The sequence below is a fragment of the Psammomys obesus genome, unplaced genomic scaffold (genome assembly GCF_907164565.1).
Source record: "Psammomys obesus unplaced genomic scaffold, mPsaObe1.curated_primary_1811, whole genome shotgun sequence".
Lineage (NCBI taxonomy): Eukaryota > Metazoa > Chordata > Mammalia > Rodentia > Muridae > Psammomys > Psammomys obesus.
In genome coordinates this window covers 839,121-866,658 of record NW_026594143.1, presented here as the reverse complement: position 1 = coordinate 866,658, position 27,538 = coordinate 839,121, and the positions used below count along the sequence as shown (strand labels likewise).

Here is a 27,538-nt window from a genome sequence, read left to right as displayed (position 1 = left end):
CTCCTCCTCCTCCTCCTCCTCCTCCTCCTCCTCCTCCTCCTCCTCCTTTTCTTCTTCTTGCCTGATTTGCTCTGCTAACAACATTCTGATTGCAAGGCGCCAGCATAAGGGAAGTTTCTTCCTGAACATTAAGTTTTATTACTCAGAAAGATCTTCCCAAAAGTTCTCCAGGAGACTTCTTCTCAGATCTTAGGACTAAATCACAGACTCATGCCTAAACTAACCACCAGCAAGAATAATGAGTCTGTTTGTACTTCTGATTGACTATTCAAAGTTCTACCATCACCCCAATATAAACCTGAAATAAGACCCTTTTCCTTAACACATGATTACAAGGGGCCAAAGGAGTAAGGAAGAAGATGCAACAATAGATTAGAGCAGACAGCCAACATCATCATCTTTACATGCCTACATCCAGATTCCCTACTTGTGGATTGTTTGGTTCAATGGTACTACACAGGAACTCAGAAGGCTGTAAGTAGGTGGACATTTTGTTAGATGGCTGCATATCTCCTCTCTCAAATTTCCTAAGCAGCTTTCCTTTACTCTCAAATGGTTTAAGTATTAAATTGCTCAATTTTGCCGAGTTTTGGTGGCTTGGGTCTTTAATCCCAGCACTTGGGAGGCAGAGGTAGGAAGATCCTGTGAGTTCAAGGCCAGCCTGGTCTACACAGTGATTTCCAGAACAGCCAGAACTGTTGCATAAAGAAACCCTGTCTTGAAAATAAAATCCCTCAATTTTGAGCAAAGCTCAAAAATCAAAAATCAAAATCTCTATGGGGCTTTGTTTCTGCCTTCTTTTCTGGAAGAAAGTAGGCCTATTCAATCTACTCACTAAAATATAAGGATAGTTTTCCTAAATAATGCCTGTATGCAAAAGTTATTTGGGTGGTTCACTTTATTGGACTTGTCTCACTTTCTGTTTATACTTTGTATTTTAGAGGGGTCTAAGCACATGCAAGAAAATAACTCATAGAACGACTCCAGCTTTCATAATAGCACTCAGCCCCCTATCTTGTTGCTACCCTTACCTTTTCTTTCTTCTGTTGAGAGATGGCTACCACCAATTGCTAGCCAGTAGGACTCAGAATAGTAGAATACTGAGTGCATGCCAGCAAGATGGCTCAGTGGTGAAAGACATATTCCTCCAAGCCTGATGACTAGATTTCTGTCTCTGGGACTCACACAATATAGAGAAACAACTCCCACATGTTGCAGTGGAATGGGCACATGTGCAACACACACACACACACACAGACACACACACTAAAATAAATAGATGTAATCATTTAAAAAAATACTGAGTAAAATTCCTGTAGACTTGGTAGAAAATATGTTGTAGTACTTGAATTTGTCCTTGTTATGTTCATGTGTAGTTCATCAAGGGATCAAAGGCAATAAATAACTTGGTGAGAAAAAGAAAAAAAAGCTCTCGTAAAATCTCTTTCCTCCACACCACTACCATTCATTTGTCCACAGATTCCCCCCAAGTCATCATGCTGTCTCTAGCCGGTATTCAAACAACACCAATGGCTTTTTCTGGCTTATACAGGTCTAGTATAGCTTCTTAGCTCTTTAGACATTTCTAGTTTGCAATCTTATAGCAAAATATTAAGGCCTCGGGGGAAAATAGAACTTTTGTTTCTTTTTTATCACTTTCCTCAGCTCAGATTTATCCTCTTCTGCCTTCCTCTGTTCTCCCTAAATGAGTTAATAATGAAGAATGTAATGCCACATGACACAAAACAGCCTGTGCAAAGGTCACGTACTGTTCATTTCTGGGTGTTCACTTAAACCTATTTCCTCTGGTTGGGGACTTTCCCATCATGATTCTTGGAAGGTGGCAGAACCCATCTCTCCCTTTAGATGAAAATGCCTCATCCAATCTCCTCCAAAGGTACGTTTCAGAAACATTACTTAGTCCAGTCACTCTAGATGTTATCTTAGGAGTTAGAGACAAAGAATTGAGGAAAAAACCCAAAGTTAGTTTTTCTTTTCTCTTTACTCCAGTGTCTCCAAGGTGCTGCACTGGGCTCCTTATCAAACCAGTTCTGCATCATGCTTTGAGTGTTCTTCCTGGCTGCAAAACTGCTTCTTTACCCTACCTGCAAAATCTGGAAGCCACTTAGCATCTTTTTAATGAATTATTTTGATACGAAAATAAGAATTCAATTATGTTGCTTATACTCAAAGATCTGCACTAATAGTTGCTTATAATGCCTTTAAAGTTTTGTCTTACTTCTGAGAATACCAAAAGGACCGTATTTCCAGGGAGAGTTTCTATTGAAGGAAAGTGGTTGTAGAAGTATGTTTTTTTGTGAATAGCAAAATTAAAGACTATAAATCTACCCACTATTGTCCCATAACATCTAATTTAGTGCCTGTGACTGCATGTGTTCAGCAATGCTGGAAATCCCCATTCAAAGAGCTTTTGCTCTGGTAAAAGACTTTATAATACTTCCTGAAAGAAATAGATTCATGATGTTCTTTATATAGTAAGCCTGGTCTCAGCAAACAGATCATTTTTCAAATGATGATTTTAAACTGTGTGAGAATACACTATTCAATTGTAATGAATTAATTGATTATGAGTGTTCCAATTGAGATGATGCAATAATTGCCTGGTATTGCACCTCCTGCTTCAATGTGTAATGCCAAAGCAGTTTCAAAGTTGATCTTGCTACAGCTGAGATCTGGGTAGCACCTCTTTAGAGGCCTGTTTCCAAATTCACTCACCTTCTAAAGTACTAGAGATGGAGTTTTAACAATATAAAATTTAGACAGACAAGAGTTAACAAGAAAAATCATAATTCCTCTAACACTTGGCAAATTCTTTTAAAAATCTTAATCTATTAACTTTAATAATCAAACTTATGTTACTTCAGCAGTGTAGCTCTTCGCAGTAGGAACAGATGAAAGTTCAATAAGGCAGTTCATGTTCTACCTCCATGAGACTGTCCTTCCAATACTAACCCTGTCCCTGTTTTCTTTGTTTGTTAATTTGGTTGGTTGGATTGATTTTGAGACAGGTCTCTCTCTATAACCCTGGCTGTCCTGGAATTCGCTATGTAGCTAAGGCTGGCCTTGTAGAGATCCACCTGCCTCTGCCTCTTCTGCTAGGATTAAAAGCATGTACCACCATGCCCAGCTACTGTCCGTCTTAGGACCAACATTGAATAATTTTGTTTTGCTGCCAGTAAGTTCTGAAGTGGCTCACAATAGCATAATAGCTAAATAAACTCCAAATTTCTTCATGTATCCTAGACTACAGAGCTTATTTTCTACTATTTTCACATTCTAAATTATGCCCAGCCACATTGTCCAAAGAAGCGAAACTGAAATTGTAATCAGACCAAATTATAGCAAAAAATATCCAGAGCCTAAGCAATATGAGATCTGTTCACTTATGGAGTTTTTAGAATAAATTTAAGTCTCAAATCCTTTCCTTCTCAATTTCCTTTGGAGTTCAGTCTCAGCTAAAAGGGTCTTGCTCTGAGATGTACAAATTATATCCTGAGATGTTGTCTGCTGTTGTCTACTGGAATTAGTGATATTTCTGTAGAACAAGATCTCCAAGACAAAATTAATCCATCAGTAAAATTCTCATATGTCTCAATTTCTAATAGTTGCAAAAGTAATTTGAGCTCATAGTATTTTCTCAGGACCAATGTCCCATGTATAAAATTTAGAAGAAACTGAGACAAAGAGGCAACCAAACAAATTTAGTAAGTAGAACATTCCACAGAAAAGTCAGCTTGATAAAGTTGGTAAATCAGATTCCTTAAAAGTGGCAGTTGGTTGTTTCCTGTTTTCTTTTTCTTCTGATGTCCATCCTCTTTGCCTTTCAGGATGGGGATTGAATATTTTAGTTAGGGTCCTCTCTTTTGCTTAGTTTGTTTAGATGTACAGATTTTAGTGGGTTTATTCTATGTTGTATGTTTATAACTCCACAAGGAGAGCAACAGAACAAGATAATTTGAACACAGGAAACTTCCCAGAGACTCATACTCCAACCAAGGACTATCTGTGGAGATAACCTAGAACCCTGAGAATGCAGCCACTTCTGATGAGAACTGATAGACTAAGATCAGAAAGAAGGAGAGGAGGACCTCCCTTATCAGTGGACTTGGGGAGGGGCATGCATGCAGAAAGGGGGGAGGGGGGACCGGGAGAGGAGTAGGGAGGGGCTTATGGGAGAATACAAAATGAATAAAGTGTAATTAATAATAATAAAAAAAAGATTAAAAAAGTGGTAGTTGGGTTAGATCAAAAAAGATGGTAAAGGACATAAAATCACTTTTAAAAAAGTATGGTCAGAACTGAATACTGATATGGATAAAACTATGAGGAGCATTTTTAGGTAATTCAGGAAAATATGAATAGAGGTTAGGTGCTAGAATGTTGAAAATGTATAGAACTAGCAAAATGAAGGTAGTAGACTTAAAGCTTAAAGAAAAGGTTGATGAACAATATTTGTAGCATGTTTTCTACTCAGCAGAAAAATAAAAGCACGCAGAGAAGCCAGATTTCTTGAGAACCAAATCTTAGATTTCTTGAGAAGTCTAAGACTGAGTACTACTTACATGAGTTCAAGCCCATCCTGAGCTACACCATAATAATACCCACTCCAGCCTGAAATACAGAGGCCAAAATATAGCCCAGATTGGTTCAAAACTGAGAGCCCTAGCTGTCCTAGAACTCTATAGACCAGGCTGTCATACTGTCTTTGGAGTACAGTCATTATAGTATTCCCATACCCAGCCAAAACCACATTTCCTGTTCATTCTTATGGCTGCCATTCTTCTTTGAAATAGGCTAAGCTTACTCTTTCTTTTTAATTGTGAGAAATGTGAAAATTTTACAAAATTTTGGAGGAATACTGTTAATGAGGAGGGGCCCATGTGGAGCTGGAAGTGGAAAATGGTGGGTAGGTATAATTAAAATACATTTTGTATGTGCATAAAGTTCTTAAGGAATAAATTAAAATATTATTTAAAAGCTTCAGAATGAGCTGGGTGTGGTGGCACACACTTTTAATCCCAGTAATTGGGAGGCAGAAGCTAGTGGATCTCTATGTTTTTGAGGTCAGCCTGGTCTACATAATGAGTTTCAGGACAGCCATCACTATGTAGAAAAACCCTGCCTCAAGAACTTAAAGATAGATAGATAGATAGATAGATAGATAGATAGATAGATAGATAGATAGATAGATAGATAAAAATAAGGCCAGGTGGTTGTGGAGCACACCTTTCATCGCAGCACTTGGGAGGCAGAGGCAGGCGTATCTCTTGAGTCTGAGGTCAGCCTGGTCTACAGAGTGAATTCCAGGACATCCAGAGCGTTGTAGAGAGACCCTGTTTCGATAAACAAAAACAAAAAAGCTTCAGAAAGTATAGTAAAACTTCATATCCCCATCAACCAGAATTGTGGATATTTTGTTATACTTGCACTTTACAAATAAAAAAAATATATAGCTGTAACTAATGTGTTCCATTTAACCAATATTTATTTTTGTTCTTTTGTTTTTTGAGACAAGGTTTCTCTGTGTAGCCTTAACTGTCCTGGACTCACTTTGCAGACCAGGCTGGCCTCAAACTTACAGAGATCTGCCTGTCTCTGCCTCCCAAGTGCTGCGATGAAAGGTGTGGGTCACCATGCCTTGCTTTTAACCACTATTTTTATTGGCTTCCTTGTCTTTAGTTTTTCAACCATGGCAGCCATCTTCAAGTAATTTATCACATGACAAATACAAAGGGAAAGAGTAGAGAGGCACATGCTATGTGTTCTCTAAGCCTTTTAAAAATGTGGAGTTGTTCCTTTGGGCACATGTATATTAATCTACAAGAAAGGTAATATTATAGACACAAGAAAATGTATACTGTCTAAAAAGAACTGTCCCATTAATATCACCATGGCAAAACTGGAGGTGTCCACAATGTCATTTACACACTGTTTGCATTAGTGTAAACAAACAACTGAAGGGCAAGATTCTTGCCAAGAAAATTCACATGTGTATTGGGCATATTAAATACTATTTCAGCTTCCTGAAATAGATGAAGGAAAAGGATCAGAAGAAAGGAAAGTCAAAGAGAAAAATCAACTGGGTTCAACTGAGGCAATGGCTTGCTCCACCAAGAGGAGCACACTTTGTAAATACTAACAGAAAGAGGCCTGAGCTGGCAGAGCTATGAATTCATGGCTTAATGTACAAAAAGAGGTAAGAGACTTAGACTGTTGAATAATATTCCATTATGTAAACATTACACATTTTCATGATCCATTTGTCCATTGATGAACATCTAGGGTGTTTCTATTTCCTAGTTATTGTGAATAGATCAGCAATAAACACAAAAAATATAAGTAGGTAGCTCATGCCATACAAAATCCCAACATGAGCCAGGCGTGGTGATTCATGCCTTTTTATCCCAGAACTTAGGAAGCAGAGCCAGGTGGATCTCTGTGAGTTTGAGGCCAGCCTGGTCTACATAGTAAGTTCTAGGACAGCTAGGACTGTTGCACAGAAAGACCGTGTCTCACAAACAAAACAAAATCTGTAAAAATATTTTTATACCTGCTCTAGCTCCCAAATAACAACACAAAGAACTTTGTATTTATTAAAAGCTTCAAGCACTATAGCTGGGCAGATACTCAGCTATTCTAACCTGGCTATGTTAGTCGGGCTTACTTCTCAGCCATGTGGTCCATTACCTGCCATCTTAGTCTTGCCCTGGATGCTCCTTCTTCAGCTGTGTCCTCATGGTGACTCCCTCATAGTGACTTTTCTCTCTCTGTGTCCACCTGGGATACTCCTCACTTGGATCAGAAGTTTAGCCTTATCCTTCTGCCCAGCTATAGGCTGTTCATCTCTTTATTATCCAATCAGAGACGATGGAGAATAATTCTTACACAGCATTGAGACCAGAGATGCTTCAGTAATAATGACAGTGCCAACATCCAGGCTGCAACCAGGTATCTGGGTACAAAACTCAGCATTTGAATACACAATGCAAGAAAACATCCCCCAACAAAAATCTTAACATCAAGATGGAAGGTGCACATGAAGTCCCACTCTTAACTAACAAGCTATCAGCAATTGATAACTGCTAGGAGTAAGAGAATTTGTTGTCTTTGATGTTTTGGCTGCTGATGGGTTGATCATTATCCAGTGAATGCCACACATCCAAGAGCATCTGGGCAGCAAAAATTGGACTTGATGGGTCAAAAAAAGTGGGCACAACCTGGCACTAGTGGTGCAAGCCTTTAATCCCAGGACTCAGGACACAGAGGCAGGTGAATCTCTGTGAGTTTGAGGCCAGCCTGGTCTGCAGAGTTCTAGGACAGCTAGAACTCTCAGACAGAGAAACCCTGTCTCAAAAACACAAGTAAAAAAAAAAAAAAGAGGACACAGTTGTGTGGATTGGAAATAGGGGTTGGATCTGAGTGGAGTAGAGGAAGGGGTGAATATGATCAAAATACATTGTAGAAAATTCTTAAATTCATAGGAAAAATAGTAATAGAACATATATTGAAGATGTGAGAAATATTTATGGAAATAATATATGAATGTGGTCTCAATATTAGTAGATTGCATCAGCATATTATTAGTAGAATATTACTATTTATGTCTTAGGTATAATGAAGATTTTGTAGTCCTTTCCAGATGCTCATTGAAGTACTTTGAAATGATAGAGTCTATTCACTTTCAGAGGCTACAAAAGTTAATAGTGTGCTAGCAAAGATTTGGTCTTCCTTTTCATTTCCTAGAAGACAATTCCTAAAGTCCTTGGAATCTCTGGTGACAGTGTCTTTTGTTTGATAACAACATTACTGACATCTGGAAGTGCCCAGTTCACTTCAGAAGCGACTGTTAATCACTAGAAATACCAAAGCACTATTACAGCATTGAAACTGTCATTCCCATCCCTCAACCTCCGGGGGAAACTCAAGAGGGACTCAAGGTTAAGTTGATCACCAATAGCCAATGATTTAATCAAGCATGCCTAAGTGATGAAGCCACAATAAAAATCCCCAAAGGACAGGATTCCATCCAGATACCTAAACACTAGGAGTTCCCCAACAAGTGGCATATCCAGAGAGGTCATGAAAGCTCCCTGCCCATTCTCTAATATTTTGACCCAATCATCTCTTTATTAATATCTTTTATGATGTCCTTGACAGTAGATCAGTAGATCAGTAAGCATAAGTGTTTCTCTGGATTTTATGACCCAGAGATAAGGGGAGAAACTCTAATTTATGCCTGGCTTATTAGAGGCACTGGTAAAACAACCTGGTGACTGGCATCTATAGGAAGAGGTAATCCCAAGGGATATTTCCAGATAGACAATGTCAAAATTGAATATGAAAATACTCAGCTAGTATCTTCTGTTGTGGAACTGCTTGCTAATGGAAAGAAGTCCTTACACCTATGGGGGGAGTGTCACAGGAGATTATTAAAAAACACTGTTTTTATTATTTATTTATTATTTATACACTATTCTGCCTGCATGTGTGCCTGCAGGACAGACGAGGGCACCAGATCTGGTTATAAATGGTTATGAGCCTCCATGTGGTTGCAGGGAATTGAACTTAGGACCTTTAGGAAGAACAGCCATTGCTCTTAACTTCTGAGCCATCTCTCCAGTCCCAAAACACTGTTTTCAAAAAACTCAGTACCTTCTTGATTTTATGAGCAAACCACTTTCCTAGATGAGGTAGTTTTTGAAATTTTTTTGTTTTATTTAGACTTTGTAATTTTAATAATTTTACATGTTTTTCTACCTCATTCCAAAAAAAAAAAAAAAATACATCCTTATAGGATGAAGTCCCTAATTTCACTATCTGTACTTTAATGAAAATTACCTGCCCTTTTGTTGTTGTTGTTGGCTGGTTGGTTGGTTGGGTTTTTTTTTTTTCTTGTTTATTTGTTTTTGTTTTTGTTTTCTCAAGACAGGGCTTCTCTATGAAAACTCAGTCTGTAGAAGACCAGGCTGGCCTTGAACTTAGCCTGCCTCTGCCTCCCTAGTGCACATACCACCTCAACCCAGTTTTCACCTCCCTTCTTTCCAGATCACATTCTGAGTCTTTAATGTTGCAAAGGCACTATTATGGTTTATGTAATTATGAAATCTAGAGCCTGACACCATGCAGAGAGAGTGGTAGGAAAGGGTAGGGAGCCTGTAGTTGTGCCACATAGATTCAGGAAAATAGGTCCCTCACAGTTGCTGGATTTCCTTCCTTCCTTCCTCCTTTCCTTCCTTCCTTCCTTCCTTCCTTCCTTCCTTCCTTCCTTCCTTCCCTCCCTCCCCACTCTCCCCTCCTTCCTTCCTTCCTTCCTTCCTTCCTTCCTTCCTTCCTTCCTTCCTTCCTTCCTTCCTTCATTTCTTTTGTTCTTTCTTCAAGAATGGACTGGACTAGAGTTGTAGCTCAGTGGTAGAACTTCTCCTAACATGTACAAGGCCCTGAATTCTATTCCTATCCTATTGAAAAAAAAAGAAGTGCTACAATTCAGAACAAGGTAGAGGAGCAGAACTTACAGAATGCCACTGAAGAAAATATACAAGGCTTAATCTCACTCTTTACTCTTCTGTGCTTCACATGGAATTTGGATTTTTTTTCAGTTCAAAGTTCCACTTTGTAATCCTGCCTGAGAAATGGGGGGAAAGTAGGGGTTGGGGACTGGGGTTTGGAACTGTTCTGTCTTTTTATGGTGAAAAGCCCTGAGATGAACATTCACCAAGACTAAAATATTCTTCATCCATATCCTAATCCATACCACAATCACAAAAAGCATTCACTGTCTATCCTTACTCAAGGTCCACATGGATAGCTGCTTTTAGACACCAGCCATACCGTAAAGTCAAAAACCCAAGAGGACTGTGTTTTTGAATCCCGCTATCTAAGAAAAGCAGTTTTTATCCAGAGGACCTAAGTCATAGGATCACTTGAGGCCAGGAGAATAAACAGAGTAAGATCCCTGTTTCAAATATTAAAAACTGGTTATATGCCTGCGGGCCCCAGACATCATACAAAGTGCTGTAAACTTTCTCAAGATAGCACTTTTTATGACAACACCTGTGAATGCCAGCCACTGCACTCCCACAAAGAAAGTTATTTCATAGCCTGGGCATTGTAGTCCCACCTGGGAGGCTGAGCTAAGAGGAGCATGAGTTTGAGGTTAGCCTGGGGAATATAAAGAATTCAAAGACAGTATGAGCATACCAAGATCCCATTTAAACAAAACAAAACATCTATTGAGATGACTCAGAGGGTAAAGGCACTTGCCAACAAGACTGCCAACCTAAGTTCAATCCCCTGGTGAAAGGAGAGAGCTGACTCCCAACAGTTGTCTTCTGACCTCTGCACAAACATGCACCATGGTATGTGCAGCCCAACACACACATCTCCTCTGAGACATACACACACACACACAAATGTAAAAAAGGAAAAGGGAAAGACAGTTGAATGCCAATCATCAAATTAATTCACAATGTTTTTCCACCCAAACACTGGGATCTCTCTAAAGGTCAAATAATCACCCCAATTTTCTCTTAAATCCAGAACTAATTGAGAAATAGATGCAGAAGTCACAGAGGTATTAGAATATTAAGAGGTATTCTGACAAGACTGATTTAGAGAATATGTTGGTGGCCTGCAGCCTGAATCCACTTTCTAAGTTATTGATTCTAAACCTAGACCATTATACCATTTAAGTAGATTGCTGGGTCTGTAGAAACTGTCACCCTGCCAGTCAGAAAGGATATTCATCCACCATTAGGCAGAGAGGTGAACATGGCTGTGTTATAAGCTAAAGAGCACAACAGGAGCTGAGCCACAAGTGCTAGGTTACATTTTTGGATTTCACAAATCAAATTGACATGAGAAGGTAGGAAGTGGAAGCCTATAGGACAAGGCTATACTAGAAACTCTTTTCCCAGTACTTTGGAAATTGTCAATGTTTCTGTTTCATGATCAGGTGGGAATACACACACACAGACACACACACACATACACAGACACACAATGATGTCACTCAACTGAAGTATGTTGTTAAGAAATGAGCTAAATGAATAAGGATTGAGCATCTTACCCAGGGTCCTCCTTCTTGCTTAGCTTCTTTAGGTACACAGATTTTAATATGTTTATCCTATATTATATCATTCAGAAAGGAAAATGGGATAGACGTTGGAAGAAAGAGAAAACAGGGAACAGGACAGGAGCCTACCACAAAGGGCCTCTGAAAGACTCCACCTAGCAGGGTATCAAAGCAGATGCTGAGACTCATAGCCAAACTTTGGGCAGAGTGCAGGGAATCTTATGAAAGAAGGGGGAGATAGAAAGACCTGGAGGGGACAGGAGCAACACATGGAGAGCAACAGAATGAAAATATCTGGGCCCAGGGATCTTTTCTGAGACTGATACTCCAACCAAAGACCATGGATGAGATAACCTAGAACTCCTGCACAGATGTAGCCCATGACAGCTCAGTCTCCAATAGGGCTCCCCATTATGGGGAACAGAGGCTGTCTCTGACATGAACTCAGTGGCTGGCTCTTTGATCACCTCCCCCTGAGGGGGGTGGTCAGCCTTGCCAGGCCACAGAGGAAGACAATGCAGACAGTCCTGATGAGACTTGATAGGCTAAGGTCTATCATTGGACTGGAAAATGGGCATGGGAGGAGATGAGGGAGGGAGGGTGGAATTGGGAGGGAATGAAGGAGGGGGCTACAGTTGGGATACGAAGTGAATAAATTTTAATAAGTTAAAAAATAAATGAGCTAAAGGGTGGATTCCTTCCTGAAGAGGTTGGGCTCTCTCCAGCTGATGGCCTAATATTTTTATTTCTGGAACAAACCAGAACAGAGCACTGAGTAGAACTGGACAGTCCATTGCCCTGCAAAAACAGTGGACTATTGTAAGAGTCCTACTTGATTACTCTGAACATTCATCTGAAAGGAAGAAAGCATTGGAGCTAATTTAAGCCCAGTTACTATTTTTGTTTTTCTTGGCCCCAGATAGTAGAGGACAAAAGGATAAAAGAGATTTAAACTGATCTTGCACACTGGTAGCCTGCTGAATCGATCCAATCTACAGATGTGTTTGAGTTGGTCCATATTTTTTTTCAAAAAATATCTTTGTCAACAAATACAAATTGGTAGAATCCATATAAAAACACAGAATTTATGGTTTCTTTAGAAGAATTCGTGGATTCTGGCCATGTGAATGTGCCCTTCTGAGTGGCAGAATCGACTGGATGCAGTAGACATTGCTTCTTTTAGGAAGGAGTATAGTCCTCTACTCAGTCTTTAATGTAAGCTGCTAGGCCCTGCCTCCATTTCAGTTTGTGGTCTCTGAGTTTGACTAGTACTAGGAAATATTTGTGATTTGATTTGAAAGAATTGCAAATCATACATTTTTATGAGGGTTTAATCATGTCAAATCAAGTATTTGGCAATGTGGCGAGTTCCAAGAAGATATATGGCAAGAATCTGACCATTCATGAGGAAAACGAAGGAGGAATAAGACCACATCCGTCTATATAACAAGGATGAAGATATATTATGAAAAGGAAGAGAAAAGAGGTTCCAGTGAATACTGAGGCAAGGCCAACTAGGCTGAAGCAGGAGACTACAGAAGTTAATTACAGCCAAGGGTTGCTAGAATCCTGGTCTGGTCACACCAGGAACCCTTAATTGAACCATGATGCCTGCAACAGATTTTTTTCTGTTCTACCTTTCCCTAACCACAACTTAACCATATATGCCTTAAAACCTACTTTCTCTCAACTGCCCATGCACACCTGTCCTTCTGCTCAAGGCCACTCAGACTTGGCATCCTGCATTGTGTTCTGAGCACCCAGGACAGGACAGACACTCTTGCTGCGCCAGAATATGGAGGAAAACTGTAACACTCATGCCAGACGCTGAAACTTCCAATTCATACACAGACACAGCTTGCTTCTAAACTATTGCTGTTAGGTAAGCAATTGCTGGGGACCCTGCACACACAGAGATGGCTAATAGATTGCGCTGCTCTCAGGACCCACGGGCTAAGTTTTAAATTTCCCACAGAACGCCTGCAGCGAGAAGCTAGCTTTCAGAGGAGGGTTTTCAGTTGCGCAGACTTCCGATCAGCCATGCCACACTCACGCAGAGTTTCGAATCCAGCCAGAACAGCCATCCCACCAGCAAGCACCTGGTTTTGCTATGCCTTGCTATGGCCATGCACAGCACATGGCTAGTCGTCATGTGGATTTTGGGGTAAAGAGGGTAGAGCTATGGCTTCTGTGCCATCTCCACTAAGGGCAAGTATATGGTTTCACCGCCATCTTAGGGCAATCAAGGGCAGTCACATACTTGGCAGCCATCTTGGTTATAAAAAAATAAATAAAACAAAAGAAAAAAATGCTGTGGTATCCCCCTCTGCCAGCTGCTTTTACTACTTTCTCACTGTTTTCAGAGCTGCAAAACTGCAGTCTCTTATACACCCTAAAAGGCCACCGTGCCCCTTCCTACCTCCATTGTAAAGCTGCCTATCTGCCCCTCTCCTTTCCCGTGGATGAGATTCCCCCTAGGAGAACTCGGCCTTACTGCTGATAAAGCCCTGGTACCAGGCACCGAGGTTCTCGGGCTTAGCCCTTGACCTGCTGTTTGGTTGATGAACCACTAGCAGCATGGTTCATTTCCATTTCCCCTTTCGCATTCTCAGGAATGGTTTCCTCATTCTCTCCTCTTAGGAAAACCTCTGGTTTCTACACCTATATTTGCCCTACTCAAATGTCTAACATCTAGTAACTCTAAGAGTGACCCATTAAGTAAAAACAATTCCCTATTTCTCTTTTCTCAAAGTCTTTTCTGTTTCTCTCTGCCTTCTACCTTACTGGTTTCTTTTTATACTCTCAAAAAAATCTTAAAACAAAAAAATCTTAAAATTAAACTGTAAATCTTAAGGTGACCACATGGTATGAACAATTTTAATCATAACTAGTTCTCTGTTAATTTTATCTTCTTTTAGACTAGGACAGCAACAAATCTCATTTTAAATTGGTATGGATTTTTATAAAAATTCAATGTTACATTTTACAATATATATGGTTCAACCCTGGTTCAAAATAATTTTTTATATAATGCTAAAATTTCAAAGTTATAAAGGTCTATTCAAATTGAGTTAATTTGAAATGTACATCTAACTGTTTATGTCTTTATCAATTCCTATATTAATAAATGCTCTTTCTCCTGCCATGAGCTGCCTATGATCCAGATTCACCACTAGGCTTTCTGGCTAATAGGTTTGCTATAATAAATTTAAATGTAATTTAAAAATTGCTTTGTACTGTTTTACTATATTGTTGGTTTTAAAACTCATAACTCAGGGGTTACTATGTGCAAGTTTTTACAAATACTCTTAATTAACATCTATTAATTTTAGAGGTATTTATTCGTTTATGTTAAAACTTGGTCATTGTGCCATATCTTCACTATGAAAAGGTTAAATATGCTTGGTCTTGTTTTCTAAAAATGGTAATATTATTAATCTATAGTATATAGCCTTAGACTTTTATAAGCTATAAACTTTTTATATACTAAATCATACAGAAAAATGTTATGCTCTCACTTTAATGGCCTATGTGACTTTTAAGGCTCCAATTTAACAAGGACAAAACCTGAAGTCTTAATATTTAATGGTTATCAAATGCAAGTTAATAGTCATCTCACAGATGATCAAGTCCTTTAACATGTTCAAAAATATATTTATAGTCTTACAGATGCAGACATGGTCTCACTGCTTACTTAATTAAACAGCTAAGGATGGTCCCTGAGTCACCATACAAAGAGTTGGTAAAAATAAGAAAGGAGCTTTCCCAACAGGTTCATCTACAACAAAAACTATGCTCCAGACCTTGGCTGCTGCTCAGAGGCTGTCAGCATTCCCACACAGAAAACAAGAGGTCTGCAATGCCCCATCCTGCCGGGGTATAGCCAAAAATCAATTCTGCCAGGTAACTGTTTGAAATGCAGAGAGGACACTGGTCCCATAGCAGCCTCAACAAGCCACACACTGCCTGCTGGCCGACTGGCTTCTGGAAGTTAAAATGCTCCCATGCAGGCTTGTCCTCTGTGCCCAGCCATGGAAGCTCAACCAGCACAAGAGCCATAGACACTTCCAGCCTTTAAGCTCTTTGGCCTGGTGGAGGACAAATGGCTCCTAGATTCAACAACCTCTACCAGCCCTGCCAAGCTCAGATAATGCTGCAGGTCTGTTTTAAACCCACACTTGGGTCCCATGGTCATATTGCCAACTTCTGTCTTGGGAGGCTTCAGATGCCTTTTCAAGTCCTCTTCATATGCAGGAGACCAGGCCTTAAGCCTTCTAGAGTTGTTATTGTCAGGTCTAGACACAATATGCCTTGTTCCCAGACTCAAGAAACAGGCCTCAGATGTAACCTTTTACCATCCCTTTAGCTAAAGGTTAATGAATGTTCATAGTAGTCTCACTTATGTCTCATGGTAAATAACTAGATACAAAGGCCTAAGAAAAATGTTGTTTGAGTGTCTAAGAAATTGTTTTAAGGTTGGTAAATGCAAATTATAAATGTTGAGAGTCTAAGAAAGTGTCTTAAGGTTGGTAAACGCAAGTTATGTGTGAGGGTCTAAGAAAGTGTCTTAAAGTTGTTAAACACAAGTTATAAATGTTTGAGGGTCTAAGAAAATGTTCTAAGGTTGGTAAATGCAAGTTACAGATGTTTGGGAGTCTAAGAAAGTGTTTTAAGGTTGGTAAATGCAAGCTATAAAGGTTGGAAGGTCTAAGGTTATTTAAGGTATCCTAAATAGGTAAAAATGCTTAATATTTTTTCCTGTTGCTATGCTACTGTTATATTGACTGTCCAGAGCTTTGACCTTTATCAGTAGAGCTTTGATTTATTAATTTAACTCTAATACAAAAACATTCCATTATAGCACCCACTATCATGGTTCCAACTCAAGATTTTAAATCTCCATAATGTATAATCATACTAAAGGTTAAGACCAAGTGAGCTTTTGTCCCTTCTATTTCACAAAAGGCTTCTGCCTTTTCAGACCTCACCTTAAAGAATGCTTAATTGTGCTGTTAACACAAATGTGTGGGTCTACTGCCTTTTCTACAATGTATATTTCAGTGCAGATTACAATTGTGATGCTAACATGTATAAAGTTTTATCTCCTTTGTAAAACTTTAAAATAATTCTTGTAAGCTGCAGGAAATCTACCTAAATCCACCTCTCAGGTCAATTGGGCTCCAGATAAGTACTGCACTTATTGCCTATCTCAGAGGGTGGGATTCCTCCCCTTTCCCTGATTTTGGAACTTCGCTTTCCTGGCTAATTGATTGCTACATTCATACAACTAACACTGGCTGATTGGTGAGTCTGCTCTTCTGGTTGGCACAAACGCTTCCTACCGCTCTTGCCAAACTACATCCAAAACCTTCATCTAAGACATTCTTCTCCCTTGGGTAAGATTTTCCCTCCCTCCCCCTCTCGGTCATCTACAAAAATCCTAGCACTAGGTAAATCCTGTCTGCTATAGGCAACTGTGTTCTTGGTCTCTGGCCAACACTGACAAGCTGTTGGAACAGATTGTACCAATCTACTAAGTCAAACTTTGCTCTTGGGACACCTTGACAGGTCACTGACTCCTACCTGCCCAATGGGAATAGTCCATTCAGCCGTTCCTCCAGATTCTCCTTTGGGATGTCTTCTGGAGAATTTCAGATTTCTACACCTAATGCCCTCTTTAAGGGCTTCTAAGCGTACACACTTCTGTAACCAAACATGGCCTCAATTTCCTTAGATGACAGATCCAAAGCAAAGCCTTTTTAATTACTGCCAGTGATTGGGTAAATGGAGATTACCATGTTCAAGTCTCTTTGATCCAAACCTTCCACCTCTGTTCACTCTCCCAAAAGTTTTAAATGTACACCTAAAGAATTTATAACCTACTTACCTTCTTAACTTTGTCTTCTCCATATATATATATGTTCCAGTATCCTGCCAGACCCAGGTGTTTCTTACATCCAGGACAGCGCCTAAGCACCTACAACAGGTGTTTGAGTCTGACCTCGCAGACTTCCAACAAGCTGGACCTGCACTTTCCCTCCCAGCCACCAATGTTCTCACAGACCCTGGACAGCATCAAAACAGTCTGTTCTTCCTGGACTTGGCCAGCATTTCAGTCTTTTGACCTCCCTATAGGCCCCCAGTGTCAGTAGGAAGTAACCAGAAGATGCTTCTCAATCCAGGCAAGTTGACAAGCAAGATTGACCATGACATCTGCAGAGAGTGTTTTATGATCATGAATTTACACATATTTAGGAAAGAATTTTTAAAATAAAAGGGGAGAAGCTATGTTAAATAAACACTGAAGGAAGAAATGCTTCATGTTGTCATAATAACGTTAGAGACAGGAGAATAGGCTGGTTTACTAAGATAGCAGGATCCTCCCTCCACTACTCAAGTAGCGATGTGGTAAAGTAGTGATGTGGTGGGAGCAAGGCCTCCAACTCAATTCTCTGCTTTTGTGAGCTCACAGGAAGTGGTAGCACAGTAATCTGGCATCAGGTGGGATCCAGAGGCTAGAATAAGCAAATTCTGAGAGGAACCTGGGACTCTGATCACCCCAGAGAACAAATGCACGATGGGAGGAAGAGTGAAATGGGTCACTTACATTGAGAGGTCACTACTGATCCACAACTTTAAGGTGAATGGATAGGTCTAAGCGACAGAAAACAAGGATTAGAACTTTATGAACTTTAATTGAATATGTGAGCAAACCAAGCATAAAAAAAAATGTTCACTGTTAAAAACTGTCTACTGGATCTCCATCAGTCAAATAGTCAAGCATTTCTCTAACTACCATGAGCTGACTTGGAAGAATTTGATGGTGAAGAACAGCAAGAGATACAAGAATCTTGAAAAAGAAGGGAATCTTCTGGAAGAGGAAGATAGGAATGGACAATATCTGTATCTGAATTTTTCTCAAGTCACCTATTTGTTGCCCCCAACTTTAGTCTCTTTATGGATGAGTTTAGAAAGAGCCCATTCAGCATCTGGACTAGGAATCGTGTGACAAAGCCAGAGACACAGTCATCTTCCTTATCAATAAGCCCTCAGAAATTCACTATACATCACTTATTTCACTATACATCACTTATCTCTTACTCATTGGTAGGCTTTTGGTGTCCACATTCAGGCAGCTATGTTGTATTAGCTGATTTTTTTTTCTGGTTTCCCACAGTGAAATACACTCAGAGCACTTGGATGCTGGGAATGAGGGTGTTCAGAAGTATAGGGAAGATTACAATTTTAGGGTCAAGTGAAATAATAAATAACCTACTCCTCTACCTAGGGAGTATCTGTGGCAAAGAATTAATAAGTAAGCTGTTTGATGAGATCCACTGGATCAGTATGCTATTTCTCAAGGAGGTGTGCCAATGATGAACAATGACAAACACTACTTTGAATGCAAAGGCTACCATATCTTCATTGTTGATAAGCTGAAGTCCTTTCTAATAGGAGAGATGGAAGTAGATGGCTCAAGCCCTTCAAGCCCATTTCAGGCTTTAAAACCCAATATTCTGCACTACCAATGATTACATGTTTTAAGTACTACATGATTAATAACGCCCTTGACATTATGGTCTCCAATAAGAAGATTTCAGGCTGCAAATGAACAAGTTCTCTTGCTCCCACCCCAGACAAGGAGCTGGTCCAGGATGACAGGTGTCTACTGAGATCTCGGAGATCTCAGTAGAACCAAGAACTCAGAAGTTGCAAGACAAGCTGTTTGGGTCTAAATGGATGGTAGCTGCTTGAGAAACTTAGGGAGATTCAGCTTTATGATCTGAAAGTAGCTGCTACTGGAAATGAAAGACCCTTGGACCACTTCTTGGACACTGACGGAAGACTTTGGAATTTCTTTTTTCCCTATATGGATTATCTTTTCCTGGATTCTGTAAATAAATAAAGGCACTTTTGTGAAAGGTGAAATATTATAGACAAATATTCAGTATTATGACATTCACTAGGTCATTAATAATTTACTGTTATTTTTGTTATGTCTATTCCATGTAATATGTAGATAAATGTTAATAAAAATATAAAATTAAAACATTAATAATTGTCATCTCTGGGTGTTTAGAGTCCAGTTTTTTAATGTTTTTGTTATGCTTTCATATATTTTGTTAGGACTTTTAAAATAAGAAAAATCAAAACATACATGTGGGGAGATGGTACTGGTTGAAATTAATACTGGAGGAATAGAATCAGCAAAAGAATGAGCAACTGCTGCAGACTTAAATGTAAACTAAGGCTGTGGGACATATGGGATTTTAGAATTGGAGGTGTGGAATTAGATTTCAGGGGTCAAGAAATTAACAGTAGAAGGCAGGTGCAGCGGCATAGGCCTTTAATCCAAACACTCAGGAAGCAGAGGCAAGTGTATCTCTGTGAGTTCAAAGCCAGCCTGGTCTACAAAGTGAGCCTAGGACAGCCAAGGATACAGAGAGAAACCCTGTCTCTCTCTCACTAACAAAAAAAAGAAAGAAAGAATGAATGAAATAGGGGTTACAATTAAGAATGGACATAGAATTAAAGCAGATGCTGTAAGAGACCAGAACCTACAATGAACGGGCTTATTAAATGGATGGGGTGAGGGTATAGAAGTATTCTAAATAAACTAGAATTTTCATACATTTCAGGTGAGACTGCATTGAAACTTTTTTGGAGAGCTACTCTCTTTCTACAAACACCATCATTAGAAAGTTCCTATCAACAGTTCTTTCTTTTCTGTATTTTTACAAAGGGGAAGAGGAGGTCAGTCTTTGGTAGTGGCTTCCCTCAACACAACAAAGATTTTACTTAGCATTTCTTCCTTTTGGAATAGATTTGTGTCCCCACCATTTTCTTGGTGAATTTATGGTCTCCTTTGTTCTTGGAGACATCAAGTAGGTCCATTGTGTGCTGCTTTATCAGGCAAAGATACATACCTCTCTGATCAGTTACTGTTTAAAGTTGATATACTTGTCTTCATTATCTTGTAGCCCTTTTTGAAGCCAAGGTGATGGATAGATGGATGGCACAGAAACATGCCTGCTCCTTTCCAATGTCTGCTATCATAGAAGCCAAGTCTGTTTTTTTTAAAAAAATAATAAACAGGACTTAAACATAGGGTATTAGTTAAAAAAAATTAGCTTTATTAGTTAAAAAATAATTAGTCACTCACTAAATACATCGTTGTTAAGAATATATAATGAGACCACCTCAAAAGGCCTTCTGTGTATCTTAGGTTGTACAGAAAACTTATTGTATAACTGTACCACGGGGAAGGAGGGAGTAGTTCCATTCAGCAGATTTCCAATTCAAGGCATGAACCACCGTTCTGTAATGTTGGAATTAATGTCTCAAGGATTCTTTCACTAGTGCCTTTTCATTTTTGCCTTAAAAATCAAATTAATACATTTGTATTAATTCAAACCTTATTGAAGCACTCCGAGTTGCAAATCAATACCCTCCATCCCCAATCATTTTACTCTCCAATTTCATTCTATTCCCAGACCAATAGCTGTTAACAGGGTCATTTCCCACCAGGTCATTTTTATTTGTATACATTTACAAATGTAAATCCTCTACAGATTCCTCCAATCACAGTGCCAACTCACCTAATACAAAGGAGAAATGTTTGAGTGGGAGTACTATGCGCCTAAAGTGTTTTGCAGATTTGCACTGCGGTTCTCATTCCTTTCTCTGACCCTCCACAATGGGTTCTTATCTTGCTCTCTTATCCCTCACTCTCAATTCCTTAATTTTTAAAATGTATACCATTTCATTGTAGAGGAATCAAATCCCAGTTCCTTAGTGATCCTACTATCCTCTAAGGTTGCCTTCATTGGGCCATTAATAGTAGCTCCCGCAAGGTCTCCGGTAGGTGACCAGAATATACTACCAGGGGAGCAAGAGCGCCCCCTCAAGGGACAGAGGCGGGGCTTATCGCGTGGTAGGAGGAGCCTTAAAATCAGTGTGAGCGAGCCGCAGGGGGTGGGGGGAGCATTTATAAACCGAGGTCGAGGGAGGGGGTTGGGGTGGGGGGGGGAACAGGATTGCTACTGGCATCAGATCCTGCACGCTGTTGTTGCAGGCCTCGCTGAGCCCCTGCGGCTGAGGTGAGCGTCGTACCCTCCTCCCCGCTTCTTGGGCTTGAGAGACGGGCTGATTTAGATTTCCCGAGGTAGGGGGTAGTTCCCACGGGATCCACCTCCGAGGCTCCAAGGTGGCAGCCTTAGAGAGCCTTAGGGAAAGGTTGCTGAAGGGGCCGAGCGGCAGCAGCAACCTTCCTTGAACCCCTCCTCCTCTCCCCTCCCCCAGACCTCAGCGGCCTCCAGCAGAGAGCTAGCTGCATCTTTGGGGACTGCAGGGCAGCTGGGGAAGCAGCGAACAGCGCGCGTGACAGTGGCCAACAGTGGGGATGCGAGGTACCGGCAATTAGCCCTGGCCAAGTGGCCCTAGAGAGGGAGTAAAGGCGGTGCCTTCGGTTTTCCTCTTAAGGTTGTGGAAAAGGCGGCCTCGAGGAAAAGGAAGGTGAGGGGCGAGCAGGCAGGCTTCATGGTTACTACTAGACGCACACACGCGCGTGCGCGCACACGCGCGCATGCTCATAATATATATGTGTGTGTGTTCTGGTATGTATGAACTGGACACACATTTTTGTCTTATTGCTTTAATTTTTTAAAACAGTATGTCTTATAGATCTTAGTATCAGGGAATCCGACTTTGTTCTATTTTTATATTGCTGCATTGTATGCCTGGACTACTGTTTCTTTAACCGTTTCTTGACTGTTGTACACTAGCTTGTTTTCTTTGGGGGGTGGGGGGTTATCGCAAGTAGTGCAGTAATGAATGGGTTTGTGTATGTTTCGTGCACATGCATGAGGGTATTCCTGTGGGGGAAATTCTTCGAGAAGTAATTGCTGAATCAAAAATTGTATGCATTTCGAATTTTAACAGATTTGTCTAAATTCCCTTCCCCAAAGGCCATTATAATTTACAATCTCCAGTGTAATACAAGATAACCCTATTTTTCCCTAGCAGTGCCTACATGAATTGTTACTGTTTATATTTTTACAGTTATAGAGTAAAAAATCACGTCGTTGCTTTCATTTGCATTTTGCTGCTTATTACTATATATTTGATCATATTTTTATTTTTCTCATTACAAAAGTGAATAGTGAGATATGGACACTCTTTCTATATATAAGCAATGGACATTTTGAAAATTTAATACTAAAAAGCCCTACTCTAAATACCTAGAAAAATAAAAATATCTGGTAGTAAACTATAAAACTTTGAGGAGCATTTGCATAAATGGGGAAGGAATATCATGCTTCTGAATAGGAAGATTCAATTTTATAGTGATGTTCATTTTTCTATATTGATTTATACAGTTCATGCAATTCCAATAAATTAAGTTTTTGGAACTTGACGATTCTAAAGTTTATGATGGGGGATGGCTAAAAATAGACGATAAATTGTTTTTAAAGATAACTAAAGGTGGGGGATACTGTACTCTGAAGGAAGCATGTTTAAATTAGAATAGGCAGAACAATGCATTAGAATGGATAAAGCCCACAAATGGGCCAGGCTGTATCCTAGGATATATTGGAGAAACATTGTTGGTTAGACATGGAAAAACTGCCATATTAAAATGTTTAAGCACCTACCTCCCCACCCCGAGCTTGAATTTGCTTTTGAGGGCAGACTCCTTTGTTTGGAGAAAACCACTTTATTGGGTGTTTTGGTAATGCAAAGGTACAGCTTCGGTAATTAAAACTGGTGACTTGGGAGATAAAACTAATGATGTGAGCCTTTACTTAGATTAAGATGGATTCAGGTTAGCCTGCAGTGCGGCGAAGGAAAAAGCATGGATATTAGAGGTCTTTACATTTTTTTCCCCAATGTTATGAGCAAAAACTGTTGTGTCATTGTTTTCATTTGCATTTATGTGTTTATTGTGATATTGAACATCTTTTTTTGTGTTAGTTAAGGATAGCATGTTATTCTTCGAGGCAGGTAACAATGGATACTCATTTCTTCGCTTCCAGAATGGAGTTTGGCTAATTGGTACAGCCTGATGGAAGCGTGAGAATAGACAGGTTGACTTTTTAAATTTTCCTCAAGCACTAGACAGGCTATAGACACCTAAATCGGGGGCGGAGGTAGTTTTCAAGACATGGCCGAGATTTGGCGCTGAGCTGTGTCATCGCGATGTTTGGTACCAAGCTCCGCAGTGGGTCGAAAACCTCGTGGTAAGCGAGATCACTAAAGGACGAGAGCTTCCTCCCTTTCCCCGAAAAACTCCCAGTCATTTTCACGAAGCCCCGCCTTTCTCCTTTTTAGGAGCGTGCACCCGGTCTCGCGAGATCTCCTGTTTCCTAAAGGCGAGGCGCGGGCGGCATTCTGCAGTGAATTACGAACGTCTCGCCGAGGCTGAATGTAATATCGCGATAGTTCTCACAGCGCATGCGGGAGCCGGCGGCGGCATATTGGCTCCACCCCTTAGTGCTCCGTGAGGTTGTGCGTCATTTGCTTTTCGCTTCGCGTGGGGTAAGAGTGGAGCTGTAGCGATTTCGGATCTGGTGAAAGGAGAGGTCTGGGGCGGGCTGGGGTTCAGTTTTTCCTGGTCCGGTGGAGGTTCTTCTGGGATCACGCGAAGGCAGCCAAGGTTGGCTACTGAGTGCAGGAGCTGCGGAGGCAAAAGCAGCGTCTTCTAGTGGTGCTGTTCTTAGCCGGTGAGTTCTCGCGGGAGCAGGGTTACGTCCTCGTGGGATTCGCCAGCGGTGGCGGAGATAACTTGGAAGTGGGGGGGCCAGTTACTAGGGTCGGCTTGCCTGTTAAGATGGCGGCGGAGGCTGATGTCTTTCTTGCTAGTACATGGTACCAAGGGGTTAGCTATCCACGTTTGTGACGCTTCTACCAGACGTTAAGGAGATGACGCATGGTGGAACGTCGTGGTGCCGGTAAATCCTTCCTGAGCTGAAGACCATACTGTTTCTTACCGGCTAAGGACACAATTTCTTCGGCCTTAGCCGCGTGTGGGCCTGCTTTTGCCCCACCAACCGCTCACGCCTCCGTTTTTGTCGGCGCAGTGGGCGGGTTGGGAAGTGTGGGAGGGAGTCGATAGTTATTGGGTAGTGGGCTGGGGATTAGGTTAAAAGGTGGAAGAGGGGACGCGCTGAAGACTGGTCTCATCATTTTTCTGCGCTTGCTGCTCAGCCTTTGCGACGACCTATATGAACCACTAGTTTTCTTGAGTCGAGGTGGGCTCTACTTCCCCAGCTCCCATGGGTTTTGAGCTAAGGTTTGAGGGGTTAGTTTGTAGTCACTAGAGTACTCCTTCCCCTCCCCAAATACTATCTCCCTGTCAAATCTCTCAGCTACGTGGATATTGGGATACATTATTTGGGGAGGGAGGGTAGAAAATTTCCCTATTCTCCCTACGCCTAATTTAGAGCCTAGCCTGAATCATCTAGCCTGTCCCATCTCCTTCCATGCTTTTGGCGCAGATGTTAACAGAGCCTATCTTGTTTCCATCTTTGTGGATGGAGCCATAGAAACCTTCCATTTTCTTAGGTCCTCTTTATTCGTAACGCGGGGTCAGGATACTGGTTTCTTCAACTTTGAAAGCTTTGATACCATTCTTGGGCAGAACAATAAATGGGTCAGTGGTTGGATAATTGCAGTCTTAGTGGTCTTGTTCCCTCCCTCCACCAAACTTTCTGTGTTTCCAGCCCCTTCCACTCTACAAACCCTGGGACCCGCCCCCTTTCCTGTTTCTGTACTCTGTTGATCTGTGGCTATCTTTTTGTTATTTTTGTTACTGTTAGCCATATTTAAGTACTTGTCACTTCTTTCTCCTAACAATTCTCCCTCAACCGCTCTTCCTCCCATCCCAAAAGAACTGAATTCCCTAGTGAGGTGTCAGACCTCCAGTACATTTTTCTTCCACCACGTGTGTTTTACCCCTTAAACAGTCACACTTTTTAAATTTACTTACTTTCCCCTCACATAACCTGTTAGAGACAATTCCCTATCGTGTGTTTCCTTTGTAGATAACGTGATTTGAATTACTTCTTTTAGCACCAGTGTTGCATAGATTGAGGAGATGCCAACATTCCCCATTCATGGGAAGCAGCTGGGTGTAGAAAATATTGTTTGCTTCCAGTTCACATTGAACTCATGACCTTGGGCAAATTACTTTTCAGATTCAGTTCATCTGTATAACAAGGATAGCAATGCTTACCTTAAAGGTTTGTTTCTGGAATTAGTGAGAAAATTTGTAAAATGCCTGCCTCATAGAAACACAATAAATTTGGGTACCTTTTAAATGTGAGAATATATTGGTAGACTTTTTGTCATATGCTACCTTTATAGCCTGGGAAAAGTTAGTTATTTTTTTTAATTGTTAATTTAAGCTGTAAATTTTTTCGTTTAGGAATAATACCTATCCACTCCTATCTGCTTTGTGTTTTTTCCTTATGAACCACTTTGAACAGTGGCTCATGATATTTGAATACATTCCCACTCTTTGAAGCTTTTATTAGAGTAAGACCGAGTGAAAAATTCTCTTGGAATGACCACCAGCTGTGTTTCTGTCATGAACCACACCCAGGTGTTCTACCTTTTGGAAGTGAGTGCCTCATCTCTTGCCTACTCATTTCTCCAACTCCTTCAAAGACAATCTGTCCTGTCCTTGACCCCACAAAAGTAATGAAATTTAATGCTATACCATTGTGTAGTGTTAAAGAGAATTTCTTTTAGATAGGTTTCAGATGTTTTTATTTCTTTGTCTTTATCTCATTTATTTAGACCCTCTGGGGCCAGTATGTAGGCTTGTTTGGCATCATTTTATTTGAGCAGGATAATACATATAGGCAAGGCATTAGGAAGGTTGATTTAACCAAATCCCAGCATTTTCCTCCAAAGGCAACCACAGCTGTCTCTTTGATAAACTACCTCCTGTTGTGCTTTTGCCATTTTATATTTTGTAACATATTTTGATTTGGGAGTAGTTTTCCTTACTGTTAATATTTTTGTTAGATCAATACTAGATAGTGTTTTTTTCCCCTAAGTATGTTGGTTGGATGACAAGGTTGAAATAGGAATATGTTGGCAAAAGAAGTACACTGTCATTGAAATTTTACAGTGGCATCTGATAAAACAGGATCGGATGAATGGGGAGGAGGTCCCCCCTATAGTGGACTTGGAAAGGGGCATGGTGGAGATGAGGGGGGGAGGGTGGGATTGGGAGGGAATGAGGGAGCGGGACATGGCTGGGATACAGAGTTAATAAAATGTAACTGATAAGAAAAAAATAAAATTAAAAAATATCTTTCAAAAATAAATTAAAGGTTGCTAAGAAATCTCTAAAAAAAGAGAAATTTTACAGTGGCTAACCGTCTGATAATAACTATATGTAGATTTCAGTTTTGAGCTTCAGGGTTTGAGTTGGAAGTGCTGTAGGTAAATGAATTTCCTCTTTCATTGGAAGATAGGTCACTTTCCTTTGAGATTCTTGTCTTGGTGCCTTTTACAATGGGTTAAGTAATAATCAACCAATTAACTTTTGTCCTTGAGCATTATCGTAAATCTGGGAATGATGATCTGGGCATGACCCAAAAGGTTTAATTTATTCTAGGAAGATTTCTGAGAAGAGAGGGAGTGACAGTACCAAATGAAAACTTTGTCTAAAATTCATTGACAAAGTTCAACCTGAATTTCCAGGATGTTTATCGTTTGTCTCCTAGTATAGCCAAAAAGCACCTATGAAAGTGAAAAATAATTTTAATCTATACAGCTTTCTTTTTTAAGAAAAACACGCCTTTTCCTTAGTATCAGTTTGTTAAACATGCTATCTTTTTGTTTGAAACAGTTTTCAGGGGTATTATCTAAGTGTCATTAGAAACATTATACAGCTCTTGGTTTCTGGGTTCTTTAGTTACTGCTCAAAGCAGGTCCCAAAAATGCATATTGTCATTCAAGAGCTATTGCTTCAAAAATAACTGATTGTGTTTATTGATATAATTGTTAACTACCCATTTCTAATAAATACATACTTCTTTCTCTCCTCATCCCTTTTATTTTATAGGTCCTCCAGGAGCCTGACCTGAGTGGCTTTATTAGTGCTTCAGTGGAATAAACCAGCAGAACAGAACTTGGTCAGGAAGTTATAGGAAGCTCTTGCAGCAGATTTCCCACCAGGATGACTATGATTGGTTGTGATTTTAGGTTAGTTTTCTTTAGATCTTTATGGGTGGTATTTGTAATTTATATCTTGCAATGGAGATGGGCGGGAATTTCCATTTTGTGCTTGTGCTACTTTGGTTCCATTGTGTGTTTTTTTTTCTTGATTGTTTTTTTGTTACATTTTAGTGGATGGAGCTCATTACTGAAAGGGAAAAGGAACTGTTTAAATTTATACTGTCAGTACATGATTTTTAAGTTTATTTACAAATT

The 27,538-nt window shown here is 40.1% G+C and overlaps 1 protein-coding gene and 1 pseudogene across 1 annotated transcript in view; both read left to right on the top strand.

The window, feature by feature from the left end:
- Window positions 1-17,669: 17,669 nt before the first annotated feature.
- On the top strand, window positions 17,670-23,595 carry LOC129684708 (polyglutamylase complex subunit TTLL1-like; annotated as a pseudogene).
- Window positions 23,596-23,635: 40 nt separating this feature from the next.
- The window catches only part of Huwe1 (HECT, UBA and WWE domain containing E3 ubiquitin protein ligase 1), a 138,242-nt gene continuing 134,339 nt past the window's right edge, over window positions 23,636-27,538 (top strand). The window contains exons 1-2 of the mRNA XM_055617925.1: window positions 23,636-23,814; window positions 27,171-27,310. The gene's annotated coding sequence lies outside the window, so the exon portion shown is untranslated. The remainder of the gene's footprint in view (window positions 23,815-27,170; window positions 27,311-27,538) is intronic.